The following is a 26,249-nucleotide window of genomic DNA, read 5'->3' as shown; positions in this document are numbered from 1 at the left end:
TGTTCTTAGGCTACATACAATCTTGATGCAGCCACTTTCTTAATATGGTCCAAGCAAGTCCATGATATGCTGTATATTCTGGGCAACACCAACTGTGTTTAATCAGAGATAACAAATCATAACATATACATATGAGCAATTCTAGTTTGTACTTGCAGTTTACAACAAGCATCAGAGCAGGGACGCCTATATAGAACAAGCATGGGCAAAGCGAAAAGGCCTAGCTTTGTTAATTTAATGGGTCCATTTTATTGTAACAACCCAAAAGGACAAAAGAAATTACCCTTTACATTTGCAAAGCTAGAGAAATTAGCGTAACCAATGCTTGATTTTGTAGGTTTGCCATTAAAGAGAATTCAAAATGCTTACACTTCAAAATGCCTGCCAAATTAAGCTCATCTTTTGTTGCTTTCTACACTTATTCCCATTTTTTTTAAATCTGACCAGCACCTATTGGGCATGCTTCAGAAATCATTTTGGGTCTTATTTGCATACCCATAAAGTGCTGTGTTTAGATTGCATACTGATGCTACCTTGTTCCTGTAAATCTTGTTCTGAGACTTGTGGATAGCTTAGACTTGCATGCATTGCATAGGCCGCCATCTCGTCGTTGCTCCATAGTATTAAGTTGTATTCTTCCAAAGTAAAAAGGGCATTGACAGGTGCGTTCCCATCATAGTATCCCTATCCTACCTGTAGAGGCATCCATAATGCTTCACGCGTCAATGTCCTCAGATTGTTCTTCTGCCATATTGTGGGTGACTGAGACTGGAGAACTCAATTCAGCTTCATACATTCCACGGCGCTGACGGCTATGACAAACACCTATCAATAACTCCACTCCAGTTGACTTCAAATAGTGTATCCAGAAAATCCATGCTGATCAGCGTCCAGACTCCCAATATTCACCCACCATCCGCCATTGCAGTAGGAAGAGTGGGGATCAGTGCTTGGGTTTTCAAGAACACAGAGAAGACCATCACATCACCTGACACTTGAATTTGTAGGCTGGGGGTGCACTTCAAATTGAGAAGACAGTTTTGGCTGTAAGTCGAAGTTCTCTTGGAAGGATACACACAGGGTCTGTAATTGTTGCCTTGCAGGGGACCACATCGGGGAAAAAGTGTTTGGTGTGCAAGAAACTTAAACCCCTAAAAAAAATAAACAAGGTCAAATGCTGCGAGGCCTGTGCTATGGAGGCAAGACCGCTGAACACACTTAGACTTCTGCCTCCAGTGAGGTTTATAAGAACTGAGGCTGAGGAAAGCAGACTACATCCACAAGCCACCTTCTTAAGAGGATAGAACAGGAACCACCTTGCATTTGTCCACCCAGCTTCAGAGGGCCCGCTCCTAGCCAGCCTAAGATCATCCATTTTGGGGTCCACAAGACTGCTGCACAAGCTAAACCGAAAACTAGAACACAATCCAAACTCTCCAGTGCCTTGACACAAAATAAGCTGTGAGATCTCAGGATCTGCGGTCGAAGCAAACAACCACTGATTGGTCCAAGCTCTCTGTGGTATAATCCCAAAGTGCACTCAGCCTATAGTACACCTACTTCAAAGGCCTCACACACTGCCAGAGACCCCGACACGGATGATCCCTCATCAAAACCATCTCTTTTTCAGGGAGTGCAAAATAGGTATTTGACACATGTTAAACCCTACACTTTGCACATCGAGACAATTACCTCCTTGATGCCGGCATGTGACACCGAAAACTCAACCAAGCCAACCACTATCCTCAACTTTACAGAGAAAGGGGCTGCTAGAATTCACTTCCTCTGAAAAGTAGGAAGAGGAAAGATTTTTAAATGAGGTAGAGTATGAGGAAAAAACAGAGATCCCAAGGGAGAATCCTTAAATGCCTCCTGCGTCCAAATGGGGGGTGGGATGTGTGTTATTAATATGACCAGAATTGCTGATACAGGATAGATTAGAAAGCATGCCCCAACTTCCTACTATTGCCCCTTTTCATTTTTCCAGATTAGTAGGAGGAAGCGGAACAAGAGGAGAATGAGATGCTAGATTACCCCACTGACCCCCGTGAAGATATAGAACCTGTAATTAAGCAATATGCCCCGAGCGGCGGGGGCATTACCGACTCAGGTAATGCCCCGGGCCCCATAGTTATAGGCCAGAGTGAAGCGAGGGCCTTAACGAAGGCCTTGGGGCATTACCAGAGTCAGTAATGCCCCCGCTGTGAGGGGCGTATAGCTATTAGTACCCCGGCCTGCAAAAACTGCGTGACCGGGGCACTAAAAGCTTTTTTTTTTTTTGGTCCTGAAACGCCCCGCTCCGAATCTCCACACGTCAGGAGGCTGCCATTGTCCCCCACCGGGGACAAAGGATAGAAGGTAAGTAGGGTGGGAAGGGCAGAGAGGTGGGAGGAGGGAGGCAGGGGGAAAAAAAGCCAAAGTTTTACCTGAGTCCCCGGTGGGGGGCGAAGAAAGCCTCTCAGCCGTGGGGAGGCTCAGAGCGGGGATGGCCCGCTTCGAGCATCCTCATTGGCTGAGGGGCTGCCACGCTCCCCGCCAGGGACAAAGGCCGTGGAATCACGACATAGGGATTCCCGGACGTGTAATGACTCAGCGAGGACCAATCGGAATGGCTCTTTCATTCTGATTGCGCCCTCACCGGTTACTAATAACCATTGTAACGTTGGCTGTAGCTAGTTTCACTATAAGAACTCAGGAGGCAGAGGAACACATTGACTCCATAGAGGACACTTTGTTGAAGCATAAACCTGTTGCCTAGTTCATCCCCCTGCTCAATTTAGTTAAGACGCACTCCTCTTCTGTATTAAAGTTAGCCTTGATAAAGACAATGAAAATGAGGATTGAATAAAAGTGTAAGCATGCGTAACTAATTCTGGGTATGTCCTTTCCCTGACTCCAAAAAAGAAGGCAAACAAATTCTGCTTTTGGTCTTAAAATGACAATCTCTCTATGGCCTAGGGAATATGGGTGGCTAATACCACAGCATTACTGGCCTGCTGTAATAGAGCAAATTGCGATGACTGAAGTGTACTTGTCTATAGTTCAGGAGGGCCAGCTTTCCACTGATGCCCTAATAAAAGATCATGCTAGATTCAGCAGAAACCAACGGCAATCAGGCGGCAGGGGCAGTGGTTGTCAAAACACATACATGGGTAAGGGGTACAGGCTTTCGGCCAGAACCACAAGCTATACTTATCGATAAGCCTCTCGAAGATTCCTTACTTTGCTTTCTCTACGGAATCATTACAACTTTCCAGAAGAGATAGAATATGATGCATTAAAAACCTTGGCTCAAATTTCCCGCAGTCTGTACCAATGGTGTGGGACCTCTTATGGCCACTATCCTTTTTGTGGCCAACAAGGATACACTTTTGCTGCCTCACAATTGCTCCAACCATCTTTTGGAGACTGCGGCCATCGCACCAAAGGGAGTCGGTACAGCTCCTACATAGCTTAAAACAGATCCCAACATTGAGTTAAGGGTCAAGGAAGAGGAACACCAGGGGTTCTACCTCTTCAAATCGGCTTTACTTTCCCCAGTTTAGGTCCTCTCCTATGTTACCGTGGTGGGGGGAAAGGATAACATCCTTTACACACACATGGGAGAGGATCACAACATGTTGAGCACGGTGAAGGCAGATTACGGAATAAATAACACCGCAAAATCTGCCTACATGCTATTGAAAATTGTCAAAATATCACCTGGAAATTCTAGGAGTAGAAGTGGGCACTAGATTGCTGAATGGAGCCATTGATGAAGTATCCAGTCAAAAGTAAAACCCGCTCATTTACTCTGTATTTTCTAATTCTATAAAAGACCTAACAATGAGTCCAGTCTCAGATCTGCGGCCAGAAAATCTTTGTCCGGGCACACAAATTCAGGGTGACCACACTGCAGTAGGTGGTTCCTCTGTCTAAACAAGGGGATTACATAGTGACAGAGGACATGTTATGTTGATTAATACTGTGCACTGCTTCCACCCAGGGGCACTCTCCCGGCGCTCACATGGCTCTGAAAGAAAGAGGACGGGTTGGTTAGTGAGGGTAGGGTGATAGGATAAGTCCAGAACCAGGAGAAACTGGCATCTGTGTGTGCTGGCTTGCGGATGGTTGATTGCATGAACTGGCTTTTTGTATCCGTATGGGTAAAGCCCAATGCCTGGGTTGTTTTCTATGAGAATGTTTGTTGTGTTCGGGTGTGTCTGTGAAGTGTAGATTTTCTTGTTATATAAGGCTTTGTGCGCTGGTTTGTTGTATCTGTATGGGTCACATTAGATGCTTTAATGTTTCCATTTTGCAAGGTCATCAGCGGTATCTCAAGTTCAAGGTGGGTAAATGATATCTCCAGCTCAAGGTCCTTTTTTTCTGCGACTGCATCAGCTCCTTGTGTTAGAAGTGGTGGCAGTGCACTTTCAAAGGCGAGGGACTCACGTTTACCCATTTCTAGGCTAGTGGATTATAAATAACTAAGAAAGCGCCTCACAATGCTGCTTAAATAATCCTCCATCTTCATCATTCATGCCAGAACCCTGTCTTCTCAATACAAGAGGCGGTGGTGTATCTGCTTCACACAGAAAACGCAAAGGCACTTCTGGTGCAGATTCCTTTTTTATCACGCTAAAAAGCCATTAATCGTACCACAGTAATGTGGCTAACAGGAATGATGGCAGTCTTGTTTTACCTCCTTCCATTTGCAGGTCTAGACATTCACCCTCTTCGGGCGTGGCTTGCAAGTCGATGCTCACAACAAACGTGCAACTGGGATAATCTAGTGGTTGTTTCTCAAAAGGTGGTCAAATCTTTTAACGGGTGGTCTTTCACATTCCTTTTAAAGGAATTCCTTTTGTGAACCCACCAGTGCATTTGACAAGAATGACCGGTGCATCATCAATGTTGGTAAGAGGGGGGTCACTGCCACCCACTTTCAGTGCAAGGCAGTTGGACACTTCAACAGGCATCCCTTAACATAAATGTTCCATGGCTGGCAATCAATTAAAGGAGTGTTCCGGGACTTTTTTTTTATTGTTCCTATGGTTCGGCCATGTGTTTTTAAGCAAAAATCGGTAGATCGTAGAAAACTTTCCTATGGACCTTACCCGACTTTTCGTCCATTAACGCACTCGAAAACAGCCGCCATTTTATGATAATCCTATCATTTCCCCCCATCGCCCTGGCTCACCTGCTTTTGCGGCACTAAATCAAATCCCCCGCCCCTGAAACAGACTTGATCAAAACATTCATATTTCCCGCCTCTATCCGTGACGTGACTGTGCTGCGTAGGCAAACGCGCCCAGGCGTCTTCTACACGACTCCACACAGAACCAGGAAATCAACACAGATGAGCTCACACAACACAGCGCGCCACAATTGGGAATATGAAACTGTACTTTTAAATTAAACCGCAAGATTGTAAATTTGGTAAAGTACATTTATTTGACATCAAATGTTTTGAGAATATTCAGCGATTTGCATTTTTATTTGCTCACGTTCCAAAAAGTTCGTTTCGAGGCACACGATGTTCCTTTGCTGTACACAGGGCCTTAGATCATCTCACAATACAGCGCCACAATTCGGAATATGAAACTGTGGTTTAAAAGCAAACGGCAAGATTGTACATTTGGCAAAGTACATTTATTGGACATCAAAGGTTTAGAGAATATTCAGCGATTTGCATTTTTATTTGCTCTCGATCCAAAATAGTTCGTCTTGAGGCAAGCGATGTTCGTGTGCAGTACACAGGGTGTTGGTTTACGATAAAATAAGCTCTTCGGTCGCACTGATAATCGCATGGCTGTTCCAACAACGAGGCACTAGGCCACCACAACGGTCTGTATGTTGCATCTAGCCGTTAGTACCGCGTAAGGGCATACTTGTACTTGGCGATCGTCCCATAAAATGGTCAGGGTGGTAACGTTGTTCACGCGGAGAAGCAGCTGGCGGTTAAAAAAGCCATCCGCCGGTGTCTGGTACTCGTGACACAGACAATAATGGATGATGTACCTGTTTGAAAAACATAAAAAATGAAATTAGTCTCACCATCAGATCTTTATTAAAATTATTCATTTTATATATTAGGTCAGGAAATTATTTCATAGCTAGGACAGTGCAACTGGGTATTATACGTCAAGGGAGGGCTGTAGGATACTGAGACAGTCCCCCAGTGCAGGGGTTGACAGGGAGGCAGTGCAGGTGGAGAGTGGAAGGGCCCAGGACCGAGGTCGCAGACAGTGGACCAGTTGTAGCAGGGGAGAGGGAGAGAGAAAGCAGAAGCAAAGAGGAAGGTTTTGAGGTGCTTCCGTAAAAGGAGATGGTTCTCCCCAAGATAGTGCGCGGTACAAAACAATATGCCACATAGAACGAACAAGTACAACTTAACCCGTCTTTAAAGCTACTGTATAGTAATTAAATTGCGGTATAAACTCATCTAAAGAGTTACTTACATTATATTTGCATTTTCCATTGTGTCTGTGCGTAGGGCAGCCCCGAAATACCACTCCTTCTATGCCGACGTTATTTCTTCTAATGAACGAACATGAAATGGCTTTCGTTTCTGAAATTATATTCATTATCGTTTCTTACGTTATTGCCCCACACCCCCAAAAAGAAGTCTTTCGGGATGGTCCCGGCCTGTCAAGGTCAAATAACAATAGAACCTTATACTGAGTCGTGGGCCATTCCGGCACCCGAGCAAAAAATCAAAGCAGCTGACCTTCACTTTGAACGAGCACACATTCCTAGTTAGCTACATTCAGTGTAAGGCCATCTCACAGGACTTGAAATTTACACTCCATCTTTGCATTTTGTCTGCGTGCTTTGCAGCCCCAGAGAACCATAAATACGGAGACATTCTATATTTTTTGAAAAATTATTTATAATACTGTTTGGTTTAATTTAATGCGCAAATGAACAAGGTTGGATAGACACATTGCATGTACACTGAGCAATCACTTTTATTTACACATTACATAGATACACATATTCAATGGGCCTGCGACATGAGGAGACTCGAGAGAACAGACAATCAAATTACAATCATTTAAACCGTGATGTATATTTCTCAATGAGCTCCTCTTTAGGTGGACATGGAACAGAGGCAATGTTGGGTGGCAATGCAGTTGTCCCCTGCACAGGTTCGTTCACAACTCCATTTATGTGCCTATCTAGGACGTCAACAATAAGTCTCTCAATAAACTCATATTGCATATCCTCAAACACTGGTTTGATCACCCATTGTTTACTTCTTTTAGTGAAGGCCGTATTGTAGCGAAGCGTCCCTAAAGTTCCGGTCGTCCTACTTTGTTGACGGCCAACATTATGGTTATGTGCCAAGACCGCTAGAAGAGTCCGATTTATCATGCCATCCATGCCAAAATGCAATCGTTTTGGTCTGTACTTTAGGCACATATTGTGGAACACCTCCAAATCTCCCATGTGGCAGAATTCCGTGAGTCCCCTCAAATCTCTTGTTATAGTTTTATCAAATACAATCTTTTCAATGGCTTTGTGAGTGGGTGATGAAGGAATCAACCACTTCTTCTTCCGTGCCTCCTCTGTGGACAAATGGCCATGTTCACAATTGTGGAAATGTTGGTTTGTGTTCCAACGGTGAACGTTGGTACAGTGTAGCATTAATGACCGCCATTTTTCCAGTAGAATTTTCAACGACCCTCCACGTGTTTTTGAGCTCCACCAAAGATGGTTGCTGATTGACTTGGACCACTGTGAAATACCTTGCATTTCTTTTTTTTTACCTGCAGCTGACATTTTTTTATTGATTGTTTTTGCAAGATGCCAAACGTCAAATTGGTGATTTATATTTTTGTACTCTTCTCTCATTGTCTTGGCAATTGAAACGGGTCTGTCCGTGGCTATCAGGTCGATCACCATTCCCCGCGATTGTAGTTCTTGCAATGATGCTACAAAGCCAACTTTCACCATGGCCACTGAGGATGTACTTTGTGACACCTGCACGACCACCGAACTCACAATTTTCTTACTTTCCATGTCCTGAAAGTGGTAGGTGCAGTACTTGGCTGAAAATCCTGGGCTGTCGCACTGTCCATCACCGGCTAGCCTGATCCGTTTGCCCGCGAATGTACTATCAATAGACATTTTTTCCATTCTCCAAGCTTCGCTAATGGCTGGAAATAGATAATCGGTTTGGTATTTGTAGAACTGAGTTTTCGCAATGAAATGGATTCCCACAAACTGAAAGAAAGACTCTAACTTTTTAAAACTTGAACCACTAAAAAGTGCAGCCGCTGCACAAAGTAGATTGCCTGCTGGCAGTTGCCCCAGCATGGGTTGTGCAGACCATGAGAAAGGATGATATTTTGTACAGGTGGCATGTATTTTAAGGTTAGTGCCTCGAATTGCACGAGTCACATTAATCAATGGCTCCCCACATACTTCCCCACCTACCGAATGCCCGCATTTCAACCGAATAATATCAATCAAACAACTATCGAATACAATGAATTTGGCCTCTTTCCTTATACTGTCACTCTGCATCCCAGCTGGTTCAGCCTGTAACGTTGAGGACATGTCACTCACATTAAAAGGTAGAATCTCTGATATCGTCTTCCGCTATGTTCAGTGATATTGATGGTGTTTCATTGTAATCCACTTCATTCCCTTCCATTGCAACATCTGTTCCTTCTCCAGCGATGGGTGAATAAGACAATTTCTTCAACTTTCTCGCGGTCTTAGCTTTTGCGGGTGTGGATTCTGTGAATTGATCTCCGACTGCATCCGAACTACCAGGAGGACATTCACTATCAATGGCTGGATGTGGTATAGCTCCGTTGTCAATCACTTCATATTCTTCCCATTGGCACGATGCATCTCCAGTCTCAAGTCCCTGCCAAAAGGTTTGACAAGCAACATCTCTCGTTCGCTTCACTGTCTGTGTAGATCTAGTTCATACACCCACTCGCAACTAGAGGACAGATTGGAAAAGGGATGTTCAGTTTAAACACAACTTACAGTATTGAACTATTAACAGTGAAAAACAACATAATATAGTGACCAGGACACTAACCTTCTTTTGCTTTCTTTTCTTTGAAACTTTCTTGCCTCGAACTTCAACATCAGGACGCTGTTGCTCCGACTCGTGTGTGCATGTCTCCACTTCCTCTTGCGCTGCAACGACTATATTTTCATGATAAGCACATCCGTCACGCACTGACGCTCCATCGACTCCCTGAAACATAGAACTTTCATTAGTATGTATAATATCGAAAACACAAAATGTACTTGGGGACCAATACCCACGTACATCTCAATAGCAAAACACAAATGAACGCTTTGTGTAGAACATTCAAACGACAATTATTCACGCATAGTTGATCTAGTTAGATGGAACTGTCAAGATCCATACCTCGGGCTCCTCATAGACTTCCATTGATGATATTATTGAAGATGATGCTTCAGTGACTCCCTGAAACACAGTAATTGCATTAGTATGGTTTTCTATTTTGATAAAAAGAACAGAAACTTTGTGCAGGCGTCAACGGCTCATCTAAATAGACCTGCACAAATGATCAGTTGTCTAAAATAAATAATGGATATGTAAATATGATTCGATTTGCTCGATCGTTGGAAGTGTCACCACCCAGAGATCTGCATCAACTACTAGGGGTGATGTTCTTGTAGAAGAAGCTCCGTCATCTCCCTGAAACATAGTACTTGCGTTAATAAAGAAGGAAGTATAGCGGATGTAATCACGTCATATGATTTCGCTTGATCGAACTGTCAGTATCCATACCTCGAAATGCATAAGAACATCAAGGGACGATGTAACTGCGGTGCACACTTCTGCAAGCTGTTGCGCCGACCCGTAACTGCATGCTCCCCCTTCTTCTTGGACTAATGCTCCATCGACTCCCTGAAACATAGGACTTTCATTAGTAATGAACACAATATTGAAAAAAGAAGACACATAGGAGGCCGACGACAGACGGACATATCAATGGCTAAAAACGAAAGAAACATTGTGTGTAACAATCACGCTACAAGAATGCAAGATCTGGTGATCTCCATCGATGGAACTGTCCGGAAACGTACCTCGAGCATCTGAGTGACATCAACGGTAGTCGTCAATACGTTGGACTCCTCAGCATCTCCCTGAAAGACAATACTTGCATTATTTTGGATAACAATAATTATAACTGAAAACAAAGATTAGAGGACGAGTACAAGGGTGTACCATTAGGTAAAATAATTACACGATAAATTAAAACTATTGATTTACATGCCTAAAACAAGTCAGTGGCAGAATAGCCAAGTAAGATTACCCGATAGGTACTTGAAGTGGCTGATGACTGCAATAACGACACGGGTGGAGAATCTTCCGCCTTCATATTGAGTGGATACATAAATGGGGAAATTATTGTTAGCTAATGCTACACACTACCGCAAGGCCGAGAGATAAATACGTAAACTTGACTCACCAGTGGAGGGATGTGGACGAATAGAGTGGGAATAGCGGTTGAGAGCAATTTTCGCCTCGCTCGCGGTGTGTTCTTCTTTATTAGCAATGATGTGGAGTACATGTCAGAGGTAAAGTGCCTGCTGCAGATGCGGTATCGATCACCCCTCTTGTCCGCAAAGACTTCTAGGACTCTACTTTCAAGCTCAGACGGTGGATATCCGCAATATCGGACCCATTCTCTTATCTGATCTATTGTCTTAGGGAAAACATGCATTATAGTACCTTCAGATTTATTATGGGTCTTCGAAGGGCAACCGCCAATGGAACGGGCAGGCATTGTGGAAAGTTCTGAAAAGTAAAGATCAACAATTCTCTATGAATACCAATGTAAACTCAGAACATGTGACTAGTTCCTTGCATGTACTGTCTTGAACGAAAAGAAATTGGACGCAAAATGATTATGGTACATGGCCTTACCTTGACGAACAAACAGTTAAACTCAGGGATCAGAGTAGTTTCTTGTCGTAGAACAGGGAGCAGTTCACAGGTTGCAAACTGAGGAGTTTCCTCGAAGTGGTCACGGAAGTTCACAGAGACGAAGAGCAGATAACCAGCACCTTCACGGGTTGACTAGCAAAGCGCAAAGAAGTGCTCATTAGAAATATGAAGTGGGTTATAAAGGTTTCGAAACTGGGGTGTGTTTGTGAATGAATGACGTGTATATGTCGTGGCATTATGCGGTTTGCAGGGGGGCGTCCAGCGTGAGGGGGGGTGCTTGGCAGGAGACACGGGGTCTGGAGGTAGACATGGGAACAACAACCCATGCTCTATAGACCACTTTTAAGTGTACATGGTCTTTGGCACCTCTTGGCCTTTATCGCTCCCTGACGGCTCCACTTGCCAGCGCAAGTACCCCGGTGCGAACTGCCTTTGATAGGGCGGGGGGTGGATTGGGGCGGTGGTCGTGCAGACAAGACACAGGAAGACTTGTGAATGGAGACACACTTATGTGGATTGCAGGGGGGCGTCCAGCGTGAGGGGGGATGCTTGGCAGGAGACACTGGGTCTGGAGGTAGACATGGGAACAACAACCCATGCTCTATAGACCACTTTGAAGTGTACATGGTCTTTGGCACCTCTTGGCCTTTATCGCTCCCTGACAGCTCCACTTGCCAGCGCAAGTACCCCGGTGCGAACTGACTCGTTTGCCGCAGGGCCTCACCAAGGAGAGGCCATCTAACTGCATGTAAGAGGCAGGCTGCAGGATCTAGTACATGGAAGGCAGGGGGTGAGTTTATAAATACCTCACCCTCCCAGGAGAATATATGGGTGCAGTTCACCCTGGAGACCCTGGATGCCTAGGCAGTTAGTCAGCAGCAGGCTGGCCTGTGGTGGCAAGGCGGCACGGGCCAGAGGGGGTCATCTCTGTACCCGGTGCCCAAAAGGATGATTTATTGGGCGGCCTGCGTGAGGGAGGATGCTGGCCGGAGACATGTGGTGTGACAAGACAAGGCACAGGAAGACTATTCAATGGAGACACACTAGATTCATTTAAAAAATCAAAACAACCATTGTTAAAATATATGTTGGGTTTTATTTTAGATCTTAATTTCAATTGAACATAAATAATAAACATTACACATTGTAAAGTTCCGGTTGCAGCACATCCAGGGAAAATCCGCGGTATTGTCCACTGTCGCTGGGGAAATGTTGTCTAATGGCAAGTACCGCACAGGCAGGTATTACTCTCCGAACGCGGTGTCCGAGCCTCCCGTGAAGCCACCAAGTGAAGCAACGATAGGCCACCAGCCTGTACCACCTGTGAAAATGAAAGATGCAAACTGTATTAAAATGACAAAACTTTCTTATCACTGTCGATTCAGGTAAAAAATGTCATTCTGCTTTGAAAAAAATTCTATCTAGAAAATGCACAATATGGAACCAATTTACATGCATTCGAATGATATGTAGATGTAATTTTATATGTGGGAGACGACCATGACATAGTAGTGGCATCACTGACATCACAACCAGAGTATACTTACTCGTTACTCGGATTACGCGGACGAACAGTGCCGCGAAGTTCGTGCATAAGCACCATCATCATCCTCAACACGGTCCGTGAGAGGCAGGCTTCCCTGAACTCTGGCAGCTCGGTGATGCATTGCGGACTTGGCTCGCCTTCCGAAATGTAGGCCAAGCACCCGGAATTTTCACGGCAGCAGCAGTTCTCCTCCTCAGTTGGCATTAGCTCGCACCGATTGCACGTGCACCAGGTGGAGACGCCGTCCATGCGACATGGTCCAGGCTCTTCATCCGTTGACTGGTCCTCCCAACTGCCGTCCGAATCCCCATCGTTTTCGCGTGCTTGCCTTTCCAGTAGTTCTTCCTCGGTGTACTCGGGCTCGTACATATAAGGCATTATTGTAGCCATTGTGTGGTAAAGAAAGTAAAATAATTTACAGAGATGGTACAGGTGTTCACAAGGCCTAGAAGCGGCGAAGGTAGCTGACCAGAGCACAGAAACGAGTCACAGAATACTCAAAGTAACACAGAGAGAGGAATGGAATCGAAAATCTGCTGCTGTGTGTTGTGAAACGGTGTGTTTATACTTATAGAGGAAAGAGGCGTCCTGCCATTTCCATGGCGACACTTCATTAGCTGAGGCGCAGCGATTGTTGACACGAAACGTGCTTTGGCGTTGGGAAATGGGCGGTACGCGTCTGCTGATGTCAGGCTCAGGGGCGGGGGATTTGATTTAGTACCGCAAAAGCAGGTGAGCCAGGGCGATGGGGGGAAATGATAGGATTATCATAAAATGGCGGCTGTTTTCGAGTGCGTTAATGGACGAAAAGTCGGGTAAGGTCCATAGGAAAGTTTTCTACGATCTACCGATTTATGCTTAAAAACACATGGCCGAACCATAGGAACAATAAAAAAAAAGTCCCGGAACTATCCTTTAAGCTCTCCATGGTTTCCAAATGCTACTCCACCACAAAGTGTTTGTGGCATACGCCAGCCTTGGACTGGGAGCCATCACAGATCACCACCCGAGGGGTGAAAAGGATGGGGAGATAGTCCATGTCAGTGGGGCCTGTACACGGAGTGACCAAAGGTGAATATAATAAGTGACAATTACCTGCTGTCTCCCCTTCCCCCTTATCCTTACAGCTTTCCAATTAACACAGACAGTACAACAGCCATGCTTTACATAAATCAGCTGAACGCACTGGAAAACAGTGTCATTACTCACACAGCAGATTTGGAATTGGTGCATACAAAAAACAAGTTTTCATTCAAGCCCAACCGATCCAGGTGTGCAGAATTTTCTAGCAGACAGCACTGGTTCAGGAACATGAGTGGAGAACTCAACACCACACGCTGAAACACATCTTCAAATGCTGGGGACAACCGTCTATGGACTAATTTTCCAGATACCCATAGGCAGGGTCCCTCAACAGTGTCTGTGTATGAACTGGTCAGGGATATTTGCTTGCACTTTTCAACCCTGTTTCCCCTTCTACACAAGGTGATTCACAAATTCGGATGCTTATCCTCACTGCTCCAAATTGGGCATATGGGGTGTGGCATCCTCCCTTCCTACACATGTAGTTTCAGCCACCAATCAAATTGCACCCTGTACACAGCCTGTTGACACAACTGTATTAACAGGTAACTAATCCAAACCCACAACCTATCAACTTGACAGCTTGGCTCCTGAAGTCCTAGAGTTTGGTCACTAAAAACTGCTTCAATGTTGGATTGGCATGCATTGTGAAGCCACAAAACCATCCACAAGACACTACTATTTTAATATGTGGAAAAGGTTTGTTACGTACTCTGTGCAAAAGAAGCTGATGAAACCTAATGAGTGCTTACCTACAGACATCGCCACCTACCTTCTTTACCCTTTAGACTCCAGATTGATCTACAGTAAGGTGCATTTAGTCGCTCTGGCAGTATGAACAACCTTGCAGAATAGTGTCTTTGAAAATACAAGCAATCAAATCCCTCATGGGAGTAGTCCAATGTGTACTACAAGTGGTGCATCCAACACAAGCTTGGGATCTAAGCATGGCCCTGTATAGGCTTATTGGACCCCCATTTGAGTCTGTACATAAGGCATCTCTAAAGGACTTCAAAGTGGCTTTCTTCATAGCAATCACATCAATACAAAAGAGTGAACGAACTCCAAGCACTCCCGGCAGATGCACTTTTTGTTGCAATGCATAAAAATAAGGTGGCACTAAGGGCTCATCCCTGTTTTTCTCAAAATAGCATTTCACAATTTCATGCTAATCAGTCCATAGAGTTACAAAATGTCTTCCAGGACCGACACACTAAAGGATAGAGAGCACTGTACATGCACAACAGGGCAGTCCTATTCTGTTTGGATAAATCAGTCACTGCACAGAATCGGTCAGTTCTTTGTTTTACGACTAGACGAGAGGGATACCCAGCAACTCAAACTACCATTGCAAGATTAATTTGGACGCTCTGTACGCTCTGTACGTTTCTGCTATACACTAGTACACACACCCCTTCCTTCACTCCTAAAGCTCACTCAAGAATAATTACTAGTGCAACATCCGTATCCATTGAGAGACTGCTGTGCAAATTGTCTGTGAAGGAACATTTGCAGAGTTCAGTACGCATGTTCACTCAACAGCATTGTGTAGACACACAAGCACTACCAGACTTGCAGGTGTGAAACGCTGTACTTTTATTTTCAACTGTTCTTCAGTTCACCCATTATCTTCAGGTACTGTAGCATGCACTTCTAAAGGGATTCACAATCTCTAGAAGAGTTACTTACCCAGTAATGGTCTTTCTGTGGCTTGTCAGTTTACAGTCACATGCACACCCAAGTACAAACACTCACTGATTCCTTTGATTGCACTGCTCACATCATATCAGAAAAGTAAATGTGCGGTAGTGGACGCATGAAGTTTCATTGGTACCTATACATATAGGATAGGGGTAGAGTGAGAGGGACGCCCTTATTGATGCCCCTTTTTCCTGGCAAGTAAATAACTTGTAATACTCCAGACCAACCAATAGATGGTGGCATATTAAAAGCGAGTAACTCTAAATAAATACAAACTATATGCATGCTATCATATCGGCCTTACGTGTTTACACATAATGGGTTGCATAGGGTTAAGTGTTAGATTTAAGTGGCTGATATACACACAATGTGTTCTCCTTTGGAAATATATGTTCACTACGATACATTGACAAGAAATATCAAGTGTTCTCTTTCTTAATAGCAGTGATGCTTGCCACAGCCTTTGTAACCATTGCATTACCCTAAATTTTAGAATATGAAATGTTTCCCAGGCAAATATAAGTATTTCAAAATGGAAACCGGTCAAATATTGTCACTAAAATGTATTACGATGAGTCAAGTGCCCGTCATGCCACAGCTCCAGTAAATGCAAGCAAGTGGACACCCACACATCAACCATGTGCACGCAGAATGAAAACGTTCATGATCAGGCATGATATTTAGGAAAGGTTTGGTCTGTGCTATACACTAACGAATATCACATGTTTCCTTTAAAAAGAAGTGATGAGAGCCAGAGCTCTTGTAGCACTCTGTGCAGTGCTTCAGTTAAGCACTTTTTGAATATTTCCAAGTCCAGAAACTCAAAAAAACTGGAATCAGGAAATATTCAGTAAATTGAGATAAAAACATAGCCCATATCACTCCTCGGACAGGTCCATGAGCTCTTCCGGGAAGTGATAATTGTCTCTGTGTGGTGGTCCATCTGCATTTTAAAACACCACGCCTTGCAGTGGATCGGTTAACAGAACACAAAATAAATAATTAAAAAAGCTTCAGATAGCTTTCTATGGGTTTCAACATTTTGAAAAAGTGGCTTTTTTTGGTGGAACTTCACTCTTCTCCCAAAATGTGCAACAAGACAAATGCCTCTCAAGTAATGATGCAATCCAGTGATTTTGTGTGAACATAACACTGCACATTTTACAGACATCTCAATGTGCCCCATTCTTTGTGTGCATAGCACATGAAGCCCCACCTCCTTTCTATGCAGTCTTGAGTGGCAAGTGGCCGTGTTTTGCTTTTCAGCCAATAGCATTTTGCATTTAGAGATTTGTTTATCCAACTTAGTGGGAAAAGCAAAATTACAGTTCCCATAACGGATAGTGCGATCGTGGACTGAAAAGCCATCGTATAATAGGACCACTCAGCCATACTGAAATACGTGTTGAAATGTAGTCTCCTCTGTAGCTATTCAGGCTACCCCATGTCCGCTAGAAATGCTGCATGTCTTGGCACCCTCGCCTGTATGTTAGCCGGGTCTTTGTGTGGAATGACAAGCGTGCAAAGTTTAATTCTGTCGTGTAGTGGTAACCAGTGTAAGTCTCGCCTGGTGGCCGAGATATGACTAGAGCTTGGTATGTTCAAGGCACAACGAAGAGCGTTGTTCTGGAGAACTTGTAATCTATTCAGATTGTTCTCCGTAGAGTTTAGGAATAGGGTGTTACAATAATCCAGTTTTGACAAGATCAAGGCCCTGGCAACTGTTTGTGGACAGAAAGGGTGCAGCGGTGGAGGCTGTGGAATTTACTTGTTTTTTGAGGAGAGGGTGGAATTTAACCTCTTTGGTGACTTGATGATATTGCCATCAATGTTAAAGGATTTGTACCAGTGGTCGAGTTTGTTAAAACGGGCTTGGGTGTCGACGATCAAAAGTTCTGTCTTGACGTCATTTAAGCAGAGGCTGTGTGTAGCCATCCAGGCCTGTATTTCAAGATAGATTTCGTTAAGCTTTTCAGAATCTCTCTCATAGCAACCAGTGAGTGTGATGAGGACCTGAGTGTCATCTGCATAATTTGTGTAGGTAACATCCAGGTTATCAAGATGATCAAAAAGGAGCTTAGTAAAAAGCTTATAAAGCGTAGGTGAACACACTGGAACCTTGGGACTCCGCAGTGGATGGGTACTGGCTCAGCAGCCGCAGTAGGTGCAAGTCCTTCTATTTGTAAGGAAGGATTGGATCCAACTGGCGGCATTCGGTGAAAATGCTGCGGCGGTAGAGAGATGTTCAGTCAAGATTTAATGGTCAACAAGGTCAAACGCTGCTGATAAACCTGGAGCAGGATGACCAGATTGCCATTGTCTCCGGCTTCGTCCATTTGGATCTTCAAATCTAGGAGGGCTGTTTCCGTTCCATGCCTGGGTCTGAAACGGACTGACGCAAGCCGAGAAGGTTGTTGTCTTCTAAATATTTTTGAATTTCGAGATAGGCTACTCTATTATCTTTAAGAGGGGTGGGACCATTATGGGTCTGTAATTTGTGGGTATGTTTGGGTCTAGGTTGGGTTTTTTGAGGAGAGGCATGACCCATGCCTGTTTAAGGTTGTTGGGGACTACGCTGTTTTTAAAGGACAAGTTAATCAAGGCAGTGATAAGGGTACCGCAAGTGTCTCCCTGACAGTTACAAGGTTTGAGGCCCGAGATTATATTATGAGAAGTGGAAAGGAGGGCAGGAGAGCTGTTGTGATGTAAGCAGTTTGCCTGAATGGGTGATGGGAGCGAGGTTATTCTTCTTTTGTTTTGTATCAATTTTGTTTTGAAGTAAGGCTGATGAAGCTTTCTGGATGTTAGCACACCAGGCTTTGTCTTTAATGCAGTCCTATGTGATAGCTGCTGGAGACTCCAGTTCTCTTAGGATAGAGAAGAGCTCTTTAGTGCCAGATTAAGCGTTCTGAATCCTAGTGTTGTAGGTCTCTCTTTTAGTGTTGGTGATGGCAGCTTTGTAAGTAGCCGCCGTAGAAGAAAACCTTTCCTTGTTGGTAGGGATTTTCTTCAATTGGCTTCCGTTGATCTTTTAACATTGCGTAATGCTTTTAGTTCGGTGGTAAACCATTTGTTTAAATGGCCAGCCGGTTTAGCCTTTCTCAATTTCAGTGGTGCAATTTGATTTAGGGCTTGTTCTATGGTACTGTTGTACAGGTCAACCAAAGAAGAAGGGTCCAAGTTTGAACTGTGGGGAAGACCAGTGATGGGTTGTAGCAGAGGTAGAATGATGTCTAGCATTATATTGTTTGTTCCTGGACAAGGATTGTGGAGAGAGGGCAGCCTGGGTGATAGTAAGAGTGCCTTTCAATATAGAAAAGGTGATGCAATGGTGGTCTAACCATGCACAAGGTACATTGTTGAGGATAGTGGTAGAGCAGTTAAGGTCAGACAGCCAATCCAACTTTCTACCTTTTGGAATGGGTAGGTTCGTTAATACGCTGTTTAATCCCAAGTTGTATGATGACGTTATCCAATGTGGTGGCATTAGCGTCATGCAGCCCTAAATTGAGGCCTCCCAGAAGAATGATTTGCGAACCCGGTTTAGTATTTTGCGTTAGGAGGTGGGTAATGTCTTCCTCAAAGGAGGAGATGGCACCTAGATGAGGTGAAATAGGAGGGTGCGGGTGTCAGAGAGCGGGTTTTTTCAATGAAAGGAGTTCCGCTGAAGTTAGACCTAGGTTTGGAAATTATCTGAGGTTCAGGTGGGATTTGGCTATGAAGGCCACTCCCCCACCTTTACCAGAGCCTCTGTCCGAACTGATGATTGTATAGTTGTCAGGGATGGCTAGAGATAGGGAAGGTCTTGCCGCAGGGTGTAGCCAGGTTTCTATTACATCAAGGAAGTCCAGATTGTTGGATGTGATGAGGTCGACAATGTCGAGTGCATGGGCAACCAGGGAGCGTGCATTGATGAGGGCTCCTTTGTGGGTTGGAATGTCGGTGAATGCGGCTTCCCGAGTAGGACTGCAGGAGGGCAGACAATTTTGCAAGGGTGAGTCTGCACAGAAGGAGGGGTTGTAGTTTGAGAACTAAGGGTCCTGTTGTAGTCGAGAGAGGCAGGTGCTCTATGAGACATCTTACTGCAGGGAAAGCGAGAGCCTAATCTTGTGTTTCTCAAGCTTAGCAGGCATGGAATCAAGGGTGTGGGTGGTAAGGCGAAGCGATTGATCCATTCAGCCGGGCAGATAGAATCTATATTGGTGATAGAGGCTGTTTGCAGGATAGCTGTAGAGCTTGGATGTACGGGCTGTAAGGCTGTTAGGAATTTAGTGGGAGATATGGAATGAAATAGTGGTAAGAGGGTCGCCATGGTGAGCGTAACTCTCCGTAGGGAAGCCATATAGGTAATACGTGGGCTGGCTAGGGGTTCAATAGTTACGAGGCGCGGGAACACAGATGAGCAGGGCATCACAAATATGCTAAGGATGAAGTAGTGGGCTGAATGCAGCGTGATACTCGGGAGCTCAGGTAAGCTGGTGTCGGAAACTTAGCTGGATGTAGGCATGAGCTGGAATACTGGGCAACACAGGTCTGCAGTGGGCTAGGCAACACAGTTGTGCAATGTGGGCAAGGTACAGGCAACACAGTTATGCAATGTGGGCTAGGTACAGGCAACACAGTAATGCAATGGGCTAGGTGCAGGCAGCACAGTTATGCAGTGGGCTAGGTGTATAGGCAACACAATTATGCTAGGTGTATAGGCAACACAGGTATGCTGGCCATAAAGCAGTGCACGGAATGTGGGTTGAACGCAGAAAAGTACTAGGGAAGCACACGCTACATAGGTCAGGCGGTAGTCTCACATCGACAGATGAATGCGAAGCTAAGTTGAAAGAGGCACGTAGAAGCATTGAGTAAACCGTATTGCACTATGGTGGGCGAGTTTCGAGGTGGGACCACAGGAACATTGGGTGTAGTCTTATATTCACATTCAATTAAATAGTTGGTGTCATTGTGGTCACAATGGTGGAATGGTGAGCATTGGTTGCGCAAGTAATGCTGGCCAGCTCTGGAAGGTAATCGCCAGAGAAATGAGGAAGGGCGCTTGTAGACAGTTAGATGGTCAGGGTGGGGTGTGAAAAGTTGTGGGGAGCCTACCTTACGGGACGCCTAAATGGGGTGGTGCCGGTACCGCCATGCGCTCCAATGCGCGAACAGGTGCAAACAGGGCCTTATCCTCTGCAGGCCTTCGCCGTAACAGACTGGCTTCTGTCGACCGGTGGATATGCTGGATTCAAATGCTAGAGGCATTGCCTAGCAATGCACCAAAAGCCTCGACCAAGTGCTGTGAGGGAGCAGGCAGCCATTTTACAATCAGGCAGCCTCAAATATTAAATCAAAAAGATGGCAGGAAATGTTCCGAATCAATGGAACTCTGTGGCGGGATCAAGGGCGATATGTGGCTTCTTAGCATGGACGTGCTCACCTTCCTCATGGTTGGTGCACAGGATGCACAGAATGAGCCAGCTGCTCCTGCAGCACGTGGAAGGGGTCGCGGCAGCTCTGATATCCGCCGAGAATGTAGGGAAAGGGCTCCTACCCTCTCCGCATTCCTGAGTGATGTGACTTGGTGTATGTGGCCTGTTCAGGTGTGAAACTGTTCCGGTTCATTGCAGAGCGCTAGGTCTGAATGTCAGGGTTTTCAGTATGAATTCGATCTTGGAGGTACTGAGCTTTAGGTCAGCACTGGACATCAAGGGCTGAATCAATGTAAGCCAGATCTTGAGCCTGTGGATGTCTTCAATGGGGGCGATGCTGGAGTAGAGCTGTGTCATCTGCATATTGGTTGATATGTATGTTGTGTGAGCCAGGAGAGCTCAGAGCGGTTCAATGTAAAGGTTGAGAAGAATGAGAGGATGGATCCCTGTGGGAATGTCAGCTGCGGAATGTGAATTGGAGGGAACTGCGCAGGTTGCTAGTATCAAGGAAGGTGGTGAGCTTGTTAAATATGAGCTTCTCCAGGATTTTAGAACAGTGTGGAAGGAAACGGGTAGTTGGTTAGTATTATTGCGGTCGGCTGAAGGCTTCTTGAGAATGGATCAGTAAGGTACTAGCTACCTTGAAGCAGGTAGGAAAGATCCCATCCCATTAGAAAGGAGGAAATTAAGTCGGAAGAGATATAGGCACGGGTGAGCGGTGCAAGCTCCTTGATAGTCTGCATGGCAAGGTGGTGTAAGGGGGTGTTAGCTGTCCTAAGGATGTATGCCAGTTTAATGGAGGAAGTATCGGGAGAAAGAAGCATGTTATGACAGAGCATGGTGGTGAGTGTTACAGATCATGGAGACCTTGGTGGAGAAGTATTCAGAACCGCAATTAGCAGAGAGTATAGAGGAGATTATTCAAGAATGTGGAGATTTTGCTAAATCATCCTACTTCACTACTATCATTACTACTCTTCGCTTCCATCCCCAGAGAGCCTAAGGCCTTAATAGCAGAAATAGAGGGGGCATCCTTACAGATAAGATAAGGAGGGGGGCTATGGTCATTGCATCACTTGCATAGGAAGCATTTCATGCTCAGCAATTTCCACGTCTCCCCTCTCCTTTGCACTTTCCCCTCTTTCCTCTCCCCTACACTTGGGCTTTCTCAATTTCACTGGGCCTAGTAAGGTGGTTGTTTTTTCCTCCCATGTTCCACTCCCTTGCCTCGTCGCGCTCTGAAACACTTGTGTATAAGTGCGATGCAAATAAAATGTCAGATCATGTCTTTCTTGAGGTGGATCAGTTATTTTATGATTATTATGATTATTTATTAAGTGCAACATTCACCAGAGAAGGCATCTTGGCGCTACTCAGCAGGACAATGGGAAAGGGCTACTAAAACAAACGCTTTCAAAGCCTGATGAAAAGAGATGGTTGGGTGTAGCCCGAAGACAGCAATGCAAAGAATTCCACAGTGAAGCGACTACAACCGAAAAAGAATGTCCACTCATCCGACTACACTTAAACCTATGGACGGGGACAAGGCAGGCATCCGCAGAGCGCACTGCTTGATCAGGGACATATGGATGAAATTTCACCTGGAGATACTAAGCCCAGACCGGTGCACTAAGCACAAAGCTTTAAATTTAATGCGCTGGGCTAATCGGAACCAATGTAGTTTCTGCAGCACATGTGAAATATGAGCACAACGTGGCGTCAAGGTAGCCACACACGATGCTCAAATCTGAAGAACTTGAAGGCTTTGCAACAGACAACCAGGTTGAGCCAGTAATAAAGACGCAACAAGGACAGAAACCAGAGGAGCGCGAAGCTGCACTGGAATAAAAGGGAGGACATTGCAGAGCATTTTTAATTGAAAATAGCCCCACTGATATACTGCACTAACTTATGGTTCCATTGAGACTAAGGCAGATAACTACAGGAACAAGAGAAGGCAAAGAATTCTAAGGATCGAGACCAGAAAGAAGAGGGTCCAAAAAGAAGCAGAATGAGGGCCCACCACCAATACCTCAGTTGTGTCGCTGTTCAATTTAAGCCATTTATTACGCATCCAATTCCCCACGGCCTCCAGACAGATCTGAGGGGTGATCCTGGTTTGGGGATGAGGGGCAGAGTAAGTGAAGGTACACAAGGAATAGTGGTTATCATAGTGGGAGCTGACAGCCAGTGTGCCTGTCTTCATCTAGGTGAGGGCCGAGGAGTTGGGTTTGAATTTAAATTTGGAGATTGAGAATTTGGGAGGGGGATAATGGGGAAAAGATAGTAATATGGAATTCAAAGAGTGAGCGATCAGGGGTCAATAGTGCTATTAGATATGGTAAGTGGCAGGATAATGTCAAGAGAGTTACCTTGGGAAGAGCAATTTGATTGCTCCTTAACCTCTGTCCATAATTGACAAGTAGAGTAATTCTTTTTTTTTTATTGGTGTGGACATTTTGGGAAAGTTAAAGACTCTGTGGCGTAGTACAGGAACTTCAATCAAAGAGAAGGTAGACATCGTAAAAGTTGGAGTTCCGGGTGTTGTTAGATAAATAGAGAATGGTGGGAGGCGTTTCATAGCAGTGAACCCAAAGGAGAGTAAAAAGTCTGAATGGGAAGGTAGGCAGCGAAAGATGGAGATAGTAAGAATTAACTGTAGATGGGGGCGAATGATACATGGTGTTGTGATGGGGTGTGAGAGGAGTACGAGATCTAAGGGCAGCTGGGGTGGAACATAGAGCATGGGGCTGCTAGTGTTAACCACTAGCAACCAAAATAGAGATGCAAATAGTCAGCAGTCCATCATTAGCAACCAAGATTGAATTAGACATGCATCAGTAATATGTTTCTCCAGCATGGGGTCTGGCATGGAGTAACATGCTCATTCTCCGTAGTCAGTCCGGGAATCCTGGTTAAAAGAAAAAACTGTTTAGCTTTCACTTAGAAACTGTATTTCTAAACCAATCACAAGTCCGGTTCTATTGGGGTCGCTGCGCAAGCTGGTCCCGCGATGGCCAGGGCGCAAATGACATTACCATCCACCTCCATCGCCAGCCAGAGATCGAGCTCCTCCTCGAAAAGGAAATCGTCCAACCTGGATAAGCTGCCTGAGAAGCCAGGGACGGAGGAGAAGATTGCCGACCTGCCCTTTGTCGATGATAGGGCTGGTGTCAGCTGCTTTCGCGAAGGCAAAAGGGGCTGGCCCCGCAAAGGTAACCCCCACAGTGCCGAAGGTGTCCCTGCCTCCGGGGTGAGAAGCCACCGCAGTGACTTTGGCAAAGCCTGCTGGCACGCCGGAGAAGAGGATGCTGTCGCAAAGCCCGGCTCCGAACCCTCAGGGTGGAAAAAGGGGGGAGGGGTCCAAGGAGGTCCTAGACCAGCCGCAGACCATGGAATTTTCCTCCAGATGACGAGGACTTGGAGTCCTTACACACGGTCCACGAGGATGTGGAGGAGGATGACGACGGCAACGCCGGCGATGGCGCGAAGCCTAGTGTTCCGATCATGCACGCTCAGCTGAGGGATGTATTTCTGGACATCCTGTCGACCCTTCACATTTTGGTGTCAGAGATCCAGAAGAGGATGCCGCAGTGCCCGGTTTCTATGGCCCCAAGCCCCCCAATCAGCCTCTGGCAAGGAAGAGGAAGCGCAATACGATTCCCCTGTTTCAGACTCCACATCCGTGCCAGGCACCTTTCACCCCCCCCCCCCACCCCCGGTGGGCCCGGACACAGGGACGGTACGGGAACGGTGACAACAGACTAAGACGATGATATGATCACAGTGGGCGGTGGATCTCCGCAGCCGAGGGCGTCCCCACCGGATGAGGTGGGGCCATTCAATTCCATGGTAACCAAAGCCTCCGAGATCTTCTAGCTTGTGCCAGAAGAAACAAAGGAGGGTTTCCTGTACCAGAGGTGCAAGGCCAAGAGGAAGACCATCATGGCTTTACCCCTTCTGGATGACTTGTGGGGGGAGGGCATGTCCCTCTTGTAGAACACTTGCACAGCTCCAGCCAAACGGGATAGGCTGGAGAAGGAGTACCCGGTGCCGGAATCCACGCCCAAGTGCCTGAGGTCGCAACCATCACCGGATTCAGTGGTTTCGGCGGCCGCGAAGAAGCGATCTACGGACAGCGAGGGGAAGAATATGGATGCTATGGGAAGGAAGGTCATTTTCACTGCAACGTCCACCATAAAGGCGGCCAACACACTGGCGATCCTGGCCAGGTATAACAGGGTGCTGTGGTACAAGCTGGGCTCCGATTCCAGAAATCCTCCCCGACGACAAGAGGATGGAAGTGATCGCCCTCTTCCAGGAGGGAGAGGTTGTATCTGATCACGCCATCACACTGGCATTGGACATTGCTGACACAGGGTTCCAGCAAATGGGGAACAGCATCTGCCTTCGCCGTCAAGGCTGGTTGAAGGCCAAATTGCTGCCAGGAGGTCCAGATAAGAGTACTGGACATGCTGTTCAATGGAGATAACCATTTTGGGAAGGTCGTAGAGTCCCTGCAGGCCATCAAGGTGGATACAGAGATGGCTCGTTCCCTGGGCACGCTCCAGCAGCAGCTCGGTTCCTTTTGCTCCTCCAGAGGAAAGTCGAGCAGGGCGTCAAAAGGTTTCTCGTAGTTGTACCGCCAAACTTCGAGATCCACGACTCAGGAAGCCTACAGAGGCCATTTCCAGGCCTACAGTGGAGGAGGCCAGCGCCACCATCACCCGCAAGGCAGGGCACCGGTGCCAAAGCAGGCCTGAACCAGCCAGGTTTTCAGGCTCCCACCCGTGTACCCCGGTGGGAGGCCTGTGAAGGCAAGCGTCCCCAGATAGCACGATCCTCCCCACAATGAGAGACAATAATGGACTCTCCCAGGATGGGAATAAGGCCAGGACAAAGTGCGGGTGAGCTTAAATGGGAGTTTATCAATCAAAATAGGGCATGCAAAGAACTCTGCAAACTCCGAGAGCACTCTGTCTGACAATAGCAAAGACAGGCGTATATATTTACAAAAAAACGTCATAAGAACCTACATGCTATAGGGGGCACAAGTTTGTGGGGATTGGGTGGCGACGACTAGCTATAGGTGCTGCTGCGATGTGGTTTGCCGCGACTGGAGGACGTCACTGGTTACCCTTGTGGGTTGGGCTGGGCCTGGCAGGTCAGCTGGGCTCATCCGGGCGGTGTTGTTGTGCCAACCGTGATCAGTGTCAGAGATGAATGTCTTTCCTGACTTTCTGCCCTAGGGCCACGCACACCGCAGTCATTCAACATTGCATTATTATCTTCCCTTGTAAATCTTCCAATAGGTTATTCTACAGGTTAACGCAACACAGGAGGAATGCATCTAGAGTGGGGTCTGTTGGCGATTCATCAATACATGGTTACCATCGTCCTGTTGACCGGGTATCAGAGGTCGTGGGGTTGGGTCTCGGGGCATGGGACAGGCGGTCCGTGTTATCATGTCTTGTTAGAAGTCATTATGGATGTGTTCCTGTAATGTTGCCATAATATTGGGTGTCCTAATTTTACAGGGGCCATTAACCTAAGGTGAGCCGGTGGGTCG

General features: G+C 45.9%; 1 protein-coding gene across 2 annotated transcripts in view; it reads left to right on the top strand.

The window, feature by feature from the left end:
- The window catches only part of LOC138582867 (cytochrome P450 2B19-like), a 296,134-nt gene that overhangs the window by 244,020 nt on the left and 25,865 nt on the right, over nucleotides 1-26,249 (top strand). The window lies entirely within an intron of this gene.

Source organism: Ambystoma mexicanum, chromosome 3q (assembly GCF_040938575.1).
Source record: "Ambystoma mexicanum isolate Mex_15411 chromosome 3q, UKY_AmexF1_1, whole genome shotgun sequence".
Classification (NCBI taxonomy): domain Eukaryota; kingdom Metazoa; phylum Chordata; class Amphibia; order Caudata; family Ambystomatidae; genus Ambystoma; species Ambystoma mexicanum.
Note: the sequence above shows the minus strand (reverse complement) of the source record. Positions and strands in the feature narration are given on the sequence as shown.